The sequence below is a fragment of the Citrus sinensis genome, chromosome 4 (genome assembly GCF_022201045.2).
Source record: "Citrus sinensis cultivar Valencia sweet orange chromosome 4, DVS_A1.0, whole genome shotgun sequence".
Taxonomy (NCBI): Eukaryota; Viridiplantae; Streptophyta; class Magnoliopsida; order Sapindales; family Rutaceae; genus Citrus; species Citrus sinensis.
This window is the reverse complement of record NC_068559.1, coordinates 5181780-5194151: the sequence shown is the minus strand read 5'-3', so window position 1 is coordinate 5194151 and position 12372 is coordinate 5181780. Positions and strand designations below refer to the sequence as shown.

Here is a 12372-nt window from a genome sequence, read left to right as displayed (position 1 = left end):
TCAATCTTGATCACTTTGCAACATTTGAACTCGTTCTGCAGATTCTTTTGTACAGACAGATACAAATTTGCCTCTTCTAAAGGGCATAGATTATCGATAGATAGAAAATGGAAAGAGAAAAAAGAAAAAAAACAGCAAAAGAGAAAAAAAAATCACTCTTCAGCGGACCAAAGGCTGTGACTTTACTTGTCACCAAGCACCCTTTTCTTAAATTTCAGTCTTGTTGGCGTACTATCCACAGGGTGAAGCTCAACCACCTTTCCTCTCCGAAAATTTAGCTTTTGGCCTAGAGACTGCTCATCTTTCAAAGTACTTGTTCCATCCTTTCTACGCCTATTCTTGCACTCCATTTCCAAATCTGATATTTGGTTTTCGGCATCAGTTTCACTAACTACAGAAGAGGTTTTACTATGTGCAGACATTGATGCCAATGAAGATGAATATGAATGAGTAATATGGATTCCAGGTTGAGTAGCACTCAAGCTATTATTCTTAGGAGATGGAGGCCAGGATAAGTGTGATTGAGTGGAAGGAGTTCTGTTTTCAGTACATGTAGAGTTTTTCTTTTCAGGGAATAGGGGTAGTTCAGCCAGATGCGTGCGGATGGGCTTGTCGCACGCGAAACGAGCGCGGCAGGCGCATCCCACGCTCGCTAGGCCGCGCTTGTCGCATGTGAGATGCGCGCGTTTCGCGTGCGACAGGCGAGGCCTCACGCACGCGTTTCACGTGCGACAGGCCAGGCCTCGTGTGAGCGTTTCGCGTACACCACAGCCTTCCCTTCCCTTTCCCTTTCCCTTCTCTTTCACTTCCCTTCCATTTCTCTTCCTTTCCCTTTCCCACATGCATCTCACCCACCATTAAACACCAACAACAGCCCAAATACTCAATCCATCACCAATGCAACCAACACAACACAACAACAACAACAACAACAACAACAAAACACAATAATGTTGGGTTTTCAATAACTCACCTAGGGTTTCCAATTTTTGTCTTTGATTTAGGAGATTTTCGAAGATTTTCAAGGTGATTTAGCTTGTTTCAACCACCGACAACTTCCTCCACTGCCAATCTACGCCGCCGACGATGTATACGGAATTTCGGTGATGAGATTTTGGTGAGAGGGGGAGGAGTTAGGCTTGAGAGAAACGTGAGAATGATGAGGGTAATTTCATCCTCAATTTTAGGATTTGGCTAATGTTGATAGAAAAAATGTTGGGGGGTTAAAGTTGAAAAAAGCCTAAATTTTGTGGTTATTGTTGTAAATTTTCCAAGTAATTTGGTATTTTCATGTGATCATTGACTTATTTTTTTTTTCATTTTTAAATAAAGTGCCGGCCGTGAATAATTTTATTCACAGTTGGGTCTTTATGAAATTTCTATGTTTCTTTTTCTTCTTTTAAATAGAAAACAGCCAAGTCGATTCCGCTTGGATGATATGTAAACAGTCAAATATTGAGCAAAAAATAAAATAAATAGAAAAACAACTCCATAAGTCTTTTAATACAAAACGAGAGATATGAGTGACATTTTTGTGTGAAGGATGGGATAATTCTACCATACAATTTGTGTATATGCTCCCTACTTCAAAAAATAATAATAATTTTTAAAAAACTGCACATTAATTTTTAAAGTAAAAAAAAATTAACAATTAATAATTATATCCTTTTCTTTACATGATTTTTTTTTTTTGGCCATTTTTAACATAAGAATGAGGTTATAGTTTAATGACTTCAAATAACTTTATTCTTAATATAATTTAACTGACAACTTTATTCTTATAATATAAAATGATTTGTCTAATCATATACTTCTGTGCCATAAATTTAAACAATTAATGAAGATTTTAAGTGGTTAATTATCAAATTTCTTCTTTACTTAAAATAGTAAAAAATTATATGTGGTTTTCATAATTAGTTTTTTTGAAGTGGGGGAGAGTTTACACAATTTGAGAGGTAATTGCGTAAATTAGTTCCTCGGTCATCAATAAAATAAAAACAATAAAAATCCCTTTCAGAAGGGCCTCAAGGAAAGAGTTATCTAACACATCAGTGACATAAATTCTAATTGGCTACACAGGCACCTCCCTTTTGCTAACCCTTTCACACTTTTTAACACTAGAATACACAAATTTCTTGTCAGATTCGTGAAATTTATTTAGATTATTTAGTGCTATTTTTTTCCACCAAAAGAATTCCAAAAACTGAAAGTTGGATTATTGTTGATTTCCAGTTGAAGTAACATCAAAGCTGCGAAACAGCTTTATGTACAAAATTGATGTAAATGAACTCGCGCAAGGATAACGTTAGAATTAGTGTTCGATGAATTGACTCAAAGAACCAGTTCAACAGCAGCACCGGCATTCAACATTCCACCTGTGAAGGTGACTTAGCAAGTTTATTTGATGAAAAAGTTACAGCTCTTAAGTTTTACTGAGATTATTTGATGAAAAAATTGGACACACCTTGTATATAAACATTAATAGTGAAGAATGAAATATTATGCTGTGAAAAAGCGTTTCATACTTCTTTAGTTAGTATTCTTCATGGCTCTCTGTTTTTAACTTGAGCAAGTTTTCACTTTTCAGCTTTCCAAAACAATGGAACCTGCCGAAAAGACGCCTGGAAATGATTATGCTAATATTCAAGCAAGAAACATAGCATCACTCAGAAATCAAATTAAAGCACAAACTCACAAGCTTCCAGCTCTGTCAATGACGCACAGCAAACCTTAAGCACTTTCGATAGTTCTGCTTGGTACTAAATGGAGAAGAATGTTGGAGAAAAATCAGTTTTTTAAATTTTTATAAAAATTTTTAGGACCGATCTCATATAATATATAGGAATTCGTAATCTAAAAAATCATACTTAGACAATCCGATATGGCTTTTTCGCTGAGTTAATCTAGACTCCCAAATCATGATCTGTCACCACCATGCCTGTTAGATCACAATCCGTCACCAATAATCTTTCAGGTTATGACTCAGGTTTGATCTGCACTTGACGTGTGGGCACCTTTATCACCACTAAAAGCAACTAGCACGAGAAAATTTTTTCTTTCAAAATTAGAGAGAAAATTTTTTTTTCTCTGATTTGTATAATGTGGCTTCTCGCTTCTTTTGGAAGAAAATAAGCCGTTTTATATCTCTATCTAGTGGAAACCCTAGGCTCCATATTTTTATATTTTTTAATTCTATTAAATCAAATTTGATTTAAATTAAAAAATAATAAAACCAAAAGTAACGATACTTCTTCTTGTCATAGAGGCCCACCTTGTAAAATAATATAGGACCCCTTAAACACAAGCACATTATATGAAGTCTCCCACTAAATAATATATTTGGGCTTTTAATCCAACTAGCTAGTTATCTTGCTTATTAATCCAGTGGTGGCGCAGTTAATTAAATGATCTAACTCGGGGATCATATGGGTACATACAATAGTGGCTACAATAATTAGGGCTATAATTAAAATAGTCCAATTATTTAATTTCAAATCTACTCCACTAAAATATTGTAATTGACCTCCATAATTGTATGTTATCCAGGATAGTGTTCTCAAATAATAATTCGTTGCATGCCACATTGATTTATTTACTGCACAATCCTTTGTACCACATCATTAATTAAATTGATATTTCAATTGTCCAATCAATTTAATTACATCTTGTTCCTTGATATTTATTGGTTTTCTCTAATGATCATTTTCAACATACTAAATATGTTGACACACTCTGGCCAGAGAATTCTATGATCAAGTGCCGAAAACCCATCAAGAGATGTGTTGTACAAATTTTATATTGTTAATTTATAACTCTAATACTCATAATTGCTCCCACCAAGATACCGGGTAATCTTGACTACAAGAGTGTGTCGTGCTCATTGGTAACTCAAATGGAATAATAATTACAATCATGAAATTATAACTAACTCAAGATTAAGATTACAATAAAATCAATGCCTATGAGATTTAATAAGTCTGACAGTTATTACAAAGTTAATTAAATATCATATGTGATCATGTTCAATGTAGTCGCACTACATAAATAAATTCGTTCATGATTAAAACAAATCATTCAATGAATTTATTACAGTCTATAGCTAAATAAAGTACCCAACTTTATTTATCAACCGCAAACTTAATTTAATTAATCATAAGATAACTTGTATTTATGTTTTCTGAGAATCCACATGAATTACATAAATACATATAATATTATTAAATGAGAATTACTCAAAATATTAATGAAATTAAGATACTTGAATAAAATACCTCATTTATTTTATTAATCAGAAAAATTATTTATTACAATTAAATAAACACATATATTTTTAAAGAGCATATTTTCCCAACAAATAAAGTAACAGAGTGTTATCTACGACAAAAGAGATCCCACCAATTATTTTGATTACACCTTTGTTTAAAATGTTTTTCTCAATTTCTATTAAAACATATTTCAGAGTTGGTGATGGAAGGGCGCCCCTTAGTACTTGTAGTCTTCATACAGTGTGCTCTCTGATTTGTTGCTTCTTTTGCTGATTCATCTGATTTATTGTTTCTCGTAATTGAGCGAATCGTTTGTGTAAAATTGTTTATACATGCTGATTCTTCCCATGAACAAATGAGCTTCCTTCATCACCAAATATATCAATTTTAATTCTGGCCCACGTTATGACAAATCCAAGATAAGTTAGCGGAAACTTTAACTATCTTCTTGGAAGCTCATATATATATCGGCCACTCTAAGTGCCATCAAGCTCGTACTTCTTTTAATTTTGGACCGTATGATCGAACCTCAAGCAATATGGGTATTGCTAGTACAGTTAGAAAGACAGTGAAGTTGATCGAGTCATTATATCAACATTAATCCCAGGTGCTTATAACAAAATATTCCTAAATAATAGCCCATATTCATTTCAATACAGCTCCAACTAGACATGATCCTTTTTCTACCCTTGAGCTTTACCATTTTTTTATACTATAAAAGATAACACATGCAAGCTGGATGATCATAGTCATTCTTAAACAAATCAAATACAACAAACATCAGTATAAAAATCCGAAATCTTTTATTTGAGACAGGTTGAATACGTAAAACTCAAATCCGGCAATGCCTAGAAAATACTCTCTTCCGATCACGTGACCATCTTCTTTCTCCAAGATCGATCAAATTTTATTTCTTCTCCTTGATGAAGTTTTTAACTGTCTTGCCCAGAGATTAGTAAAAAAGTAAAAACATAAAAATAAAGCACTAGCATAACACAAAAATCTACCTCACCGGTAAAACCTGAAGGATGGTCTGTATCATTTGATTACCTTTTTGCTTGTTGGACACAGTTTTGGGTCCAAGAAGGATGCTCTTGATTGATTGTAATTCGTGGACAACAATGGTCATGTTCATTCGATCTTGCGGCGATTCCATTGAACAAGCAACTCCGATTCTTACCACAGAAATGAGACATTCCATGATGTTGTTGATTCTTGCTTGCCTCTGCCTCTGATTGCTGGTAATAGTCAAATCTTCATCATCAGCTAGAAGTGTTGAATCCACAATATCCATCACATGATCAGGTAAGACAGTTCTCGCAAAGTTATGTAGATTCATGTTTCCCTCAAACATGATATCTGATGGCCTTTTTCTTGTCATCAATTCTAATAGTAGTATCCCATAACTATAAACATCTCCATTTATTGACACTTCACTTCCTAGGCCATACTCTGCTATTCGAAAAGATTACATGAAAGAATATAAGGTTTTACAAAATAAATTAAGGCAAATGTAAAAATGTTAGAAAAGTTTGTTTGTAAAGTTACAGCACATGCATCATTGGAGGAAACCAATTTTTGTGTTACTTTAGAGGTCATAGAATGATAAATAGAAAAGATAATACCTGGTGCAATATAACCAATAGTTCCTTTGACACCGATGGAGCTTGTTTGCAAATGAGCGGGTGGAAGGAGTTTTGCTAAACCAAAATCAGCTACATGTGCAGTCATCTCATGATCAAGAAGAACGTTGCTGGGCTTTAGGTCACAATGTGCAGTTGCAGGTTGACAATCATGGTGCAAATATTTTAATGCACAAGCTACATCAATGGCGATGTTTATTCTTTGAAGAAAATTTAAACGCTTTGGTGCCTCGACAGTTTTATCTGCTCCACTAACAGGATGCAACCACTCCTCTAGGCTTCCATTATGCATGAACTCATACACAAGGGCCTTGGAAGTCATCACCTTTATAATCTACTCCTGAGCATACAGTAAGTATCTTGACAAGATTCCTATGCCTAATGTTCCTCAATGCGCTACATTCAGCTATGAAACTCTTGGAAGCTCCATGATGAAGAAGATTAAGAACTTTCACAGCAATAATTGTTTTACCTTCATCAAGAATTCCTTTATAAACAGACCCAAAGCTGCCCATGCCAATCTGATTTGCTGAGGAGAACCCATCAGTAGCATTGTAAAGGTTTTGGTACGATAAATGTCGTAGTGAATTTATCGAACTATTTGGCTTTTTTTTATCTTTTCTTTTCCTTACCCAACAAAGAAACAGAAAAGATACAGACAAAAGAATTCCTACAAGCACAGAAATAATAGCTGCTGCTAATTTCACTGCAATGGTCAATCTTTTATGTTTAGATTTCTCTGAACCACATATTGGCAATTGAAATTCAGGTATGCCACCACATAGTTTACTATTTCCAAAAACTGAAATAGCACTAGCATTCTTAAAAACTCCTTCAGTTGGTATCACACCCTCAAGGTCATTATAAGACAGATTCAAATTCTGCACCAATTGTAATTCTACCAAAAATTTAGGAATTTCACCTGAAATATTGTTTTGAGACAATTCCAAGACTCTAAGACCCCGTAAAGAACTCAAAGATAAAGGAATAGGACCTTGGAATAAGTTGCCTCCCAGTTTGAATTGTTCCAATTTTATACAACTACCAAGAGTACTAGGTATCTCACCTTCCAACATATTCCTAGAAATAAATAATATTTCTAAATTTATCAGTTTTCCAACTTCAGTAGGAAGGGAACCAACCAGTTGGTTTCTGGACAAATCAAGACCAACTGATAAGGATGTGAGATCCATCAATTGGGGAGGTATGGTGCCACTAAGATTGTTATAAGAAAGATTAATTGTTGTCAAACTCTGACACTGGCCTAAGCTCGAAGGGATGCTACCCTGAAGAAAATTCTCAAACAAATATAATTGTAACAACTTTTTCAAATTTCCGATAGAGGGTGGAATGTTTCCTGATAATCTGTTTGCATTTAAAGCCAATGTCACTAGATTTTGGAGCTCTCCTATAGCAGGGGAGATGGTACCTGATAATTGGTTGTCCCACATGTGCAGAGTCTGCAAGTTGATAAACTTTCCGATCCCAGCTGGAATGCTTCCAAATATTTTATTGCTGTTAAGGATCAACGTTTCAAGAGTTATTGATAAGTTGCAAATGCATCCAGGTAGTAACCCTCCAAAATTGTTATTATTTATATCCAAATGCTTTAGACTAGTTGCATTAGTCAAAGAACAGAGGAAGTTTAAATCATGGTGTCCCCCACTTCCAAGACTGTTGGTTGCAATTCTGAACACAGTAAGCCTTTGTAGCTTTTCCAAAGAAGGCACTTCCCCAGTTAGGTTATTGCTCGTGACTTGAAATACTTCCAACTTCGAGGCATTGAACATAGAAGATGGAATAACTCCAGTAATTTGGTTGAAACCAAGGCTTAAAAATAGGAGATTTGGGAGAGTAAAACCAAAGTCCAAGGGAATACCCCCTTGAACTCTGTTCACTCCTACATCGAAAGCTACGAGTGAGGAGATATTGAAGATTGAGGAAGGTAGAGTACCAGACAACCTATTTTCAGCCAATGACAGCTCCTCAAGATTCTTCAACGAGCCAACAGAATCTGGAATACTCCCATCCAATTTATTATCACCCAGGAACAGTTTCTGAATGCATGATAAGTTTCCCAAAGAAGAAGGTATACTTCCTGTTAGATTGTTTGAATCTAAATGGAGAACTTCAATCTTTGGCAAGGAGCTAAGTTCTGAAGGAATTTTCCCCACCAAAAGATTATGAGATAGGTAGATTTCAACAAGATTTGAGCAACGGGACATATTGGAAGGAATTCCCCCACCAATTGAGTTGTTGTGAAGAGCTAGTACTTGTAATCTTCGCAAACAACCAATTTCTGAAGGAATTTCATGGGTGAAGCCATTGTTTTGGAGTTTTAGAACTTTGAGAAAGCTCAAATTTCCAATGTGAGGTGATATTGAGCCTGCAAGGTTAAGGGACTTCAAGTTCAAGATTATGACTCTCTGTTGGTGCCTACGACTACACGTCACACCATGCCATTTGCAAAAGTGGATGGATTCATTCCACGAGGCTAAAACATCAAGAGGGTCATGAGTGATCTTGGACTTGAATTCAAGCAAGGCTACTCGGTCTGTTTCATTCCCAAGGAATTCAGGGACATGAAATCCATTGCAGAATAGAAGGACAGAATGCAAAAGAAGAAAAGAAAAACACACTCTTATGCACATGTTGGGTGGAAAAAAGTTTTGAATAGGTAAAAGCCTTTTATCTCTCAATAGGAGTTGGTTTTGAGGTCTGTACTCCGAAGGCAGTCCGGCCACTGCCATATATATTATCACTGATTACGCTTCTAAGTTCTAACAGTGCAATCGGTAGGAATTTAAAATAATAATTTAATAATCACGCGTGTTAATGAATTTTATTATATTGCATGAGTCAAAAAATGTGGGAGTGAGACTAACTTTAATTTGTTATTCTAATTGCAAATAAATAATAATGTTATAATCACGTTAGCGCACCCGATTATCCGAACTATTTTAATTAATACTATGGTTACGTGTGAATAGATACAAGTCAGCCAACACTTGTGTAAAAAGAAAAAGTGGGAGTGGGACTATTTGACTTTGATTTATCACTCTTATTGTGAATAAATAATAATGTAATTAATCACGTTAGTGCGCCCAAATATCTGAAGTCTTTTCAATTAATCTTATTTTACATGTGAAAAGATGCAACTTAGCCAACGTTTATGTTATAAAAAAGTGGGAGTGGGACTATATAACTTTAATTTGTTATTCGTATTGTGAATAAATAACAATGTAACAATCATGTTAGTGCGAGCGCCCAATTATCTGGACAATTTTTAATTATTGTTATGGTTACACGTGAAAACTGAAAAGATGCAAGTTAGCCAATATTCCAAGAATGAAATGTTATTCGAGTTCCCCTTAAAGCAGACTTTTCCTTTGAAGGATATGCCCACCAAGGTCCAAAATTTTATCGCCGTGAAGCTGTTTTTATCTCAGTGTTGATTAATCTTAAAATTTAGGGGTGGCAGCAATATCCGCAGGATCTTGGACCCAGAGACTCCTGCTAATTCAAAGCTGTAAAGCTTGAAAATGAAATCAGGTCTATTTGGGGAATGAGCTCGACGCCCAAAAAATTTTTGGGTTTGGGTTCGGAAATTTTATGGGTCACTGAACTCAACCCTAAATAAATTTTAAAAATTAAAAATTATTAATTTAAGATTTTTCATTATTTCAAAAGTGAAAATATTAAATATATAATCAAATTAATTTAATTTTATAAAATTACTAAAATATAAATTCCTAATTTCGCTCATCTTTTATTTTGATTCTTGGAACATGTGAATGTAATTTGAATGGCATACATGAATAGAAATATTTTTTAACATGCTTCCATCGTTTTTAATTAATTTCTTTTAGTCATGATTTCCAAGTTAAGAATCAATCAATAGAATTTATGCCTTTATACAAATTATTTTATACAATTTGACAAAACGTGATAGTATAATTAGATAACTAAAATTTTATTAAAAAAGTTTTAGGCCAAATCAAGATACCACCTTAGCAATAAAATTTTATACTTAATCCCAACAATCAAGCCATTGAATGGACATTTTTTAATGATCCTGCATATGTTGAACGTCCCTCGTCTTTTTGAGTTCTGTATATCGAATCTTGATCTTACTTTATAAATTTAATTATGATATTTAAAATAAATTAATAAACCAAAAGAGTGTGTGTGTGTGTGTGTGTAAATTGTTTAATAAATGGGGATCGAATTCCTGTTTTAATTCCCGTCCCATTTGGAGATTTTCGCTTCGGAGATTTTCGGAGATATACCCGAACTTTTCCCAAATAAAATTTTTGGGTATTTGGGCAAGTTTGGGGATTGCTTTTAGTTTGGTTTGAGTTCGGGGATCATGATCCGCGCCCTGAACCCGCCCCATTATCATCCCTATTAAAAACAGTGAGTTGTATGATACTATGGTCACAATAGTTCTTTTCTTCTTTTTTATATTACATGTATGTGTTAAAATATACAAGTACATAAATATGGGTGTTGATTTTCTAATTTGTCAACATGTACATGTTTTTTAACAATCATCAAGTATTACCAAAAGGATTAAGATTCTCTCCTAATTTGAGCTCTCTTGAACTTTCAAAATTATTTATCATGTGTCTTTTGGCAGCAATAAATAGATAAGATATAACCATTTTTAACTATTTTATTTATTAACTATTAATCATCACACTTGTAGTACAAGATCATAAAATGAAAGAATCCCAACCTTACCAAAAACCCTTTCAAAAGTATGTGTAACAAGTATTGACATGCAAGCATAATAATTACGGAGTACATGTAAAAATGCAATGATGACATGCAATGATGACTTTTGAAATGCAATAGACATAATGATAACTACCACCAACCCCACCAAACAACTACTATCCTACTTCATTTATTTTTCTCCCACCAGACAACTGCTATCCTCCTTAATTTATTTTCCTCCTAACAGACAACTACTATCCTCCTTCATTTATTTTCCTCCCAGCAGACAACTATTACATTCCTTCATTTATTTTCCTTTGACTTTCTCTTATAATTGTTACGATAGCTTGTATATTTATATTATTGTAAAATAGACGATAATTGATGAATAAAACTTATTTTTCTTGCCTTTAGCTTTTTAATATGGTATCAAAGTAGATGCTCTAAATTGTATTTCCTCACTTCTTTCATTTTTTATTCTTCATGGTTGATTCCACTAGTAATACATCAAATATGGATACTTCAATTCCTAATCCTTTCTCAATGTCACCTCCACTCAATGGAGATAATTATAACACTTGGTATAGGGCACTATGTATGGCATTGAGGGCAAAAAATAAATTGGGTTTTGTTGTTAGGACAATTCCAGCTCCTCCTTCCACTTTTTCAAATCATGAACAGTCGGTTTGAGCCAATGACATGGTTACTTCATGGCATATTCGTTCAATGGTTCTAGAACTTGCATCAAGCATCATCTATTTAGACACAACACAAGCAATTTGGATGGACTTGGAGGAACATTTTTCCCAACCCAATAGCACAAATATATATGAGGTAAAAAAAGACAATTTCATGTTGTAAACAAAGAGATCTTTCCATCACTACTTATTATACTCATTTAAAGATTTTATGGGATGAATTGGCATCATATATAACCATTCCAAGTTGTTCATGTAGAGCTGCTAAGACAGTGAAACATTTATTACAACAAGATCGTGGAATGCAATTTTTGTAAGATCTCAATTATAGCTACTTAGCCATTCGGAGTCAAATTTTGTTAAATGAGCCATTACAAAAAATGAATAAAATTTATTCATTATTATTGCAAGAAGAGAGACAACGACTAATCTCTGTTTCGACATCTACCTCAAATAAAGGGTATGCACTAGTTGTGTCTCAGGGCAATAATCGTCAAAATTTTAAACTACATCACTCCTTTCCAACTCCTGGGAAACCTGGAAATTGGTAAGCATCCTCTCATAGAGGCGGACAAAAAAATCGTCCAAAGGTTCGCTGCACTCACTGTAGTAAAGAAGGTCATTCTATAGAAAAATGTTACCAATTTCATGGTTATCCAGAGCATATTAACAATGTTTCCTCACAAACTCCTCGCTCTCAACCACGTAGTTGTGTTGTGTCATCTAAGCAACCAGCCACTTCCACTTCTAAATTTAAAGAACCAACCAGTGCATCTTCTGTGGTAATAACACAATAGTAATATGATCAAATCCTTACAATACTACAACGAGGTAGAAATGATTCCCTCATTAATTTTATAAGTATTGCTCTTAGTTCTTCTCTTGATGATACTTGGATAATTGATAGTGGAGCCACAAACCATATGTGTTCCTCACCTCAACTCCTTCAGTCTTTATTACCAAACACTTCTCTCTCAAGTGTTCAAATGGCTGATGTCTCCACTGCACAAATAACTAAAATTGGTGCAACTTCTATTAATTCTTCTC

The 12372-nt window shown here is 34.3% G+C and overlaps 1 pseudogene; it reads right to left on the bottom strand.

Annotated features, from left to right (window-relative positions):
* Positions 1-4746: 4746 nt before the first annotated feature.
* LOC102621505 (putative receptor-like protein kinase At3g47110) lies at positions 4747-8673 on the bottom strand (annotated as a pseudogene).
* Between the last annotated feature and the right edge of the window lie 3699 nt (positions 8674-12372).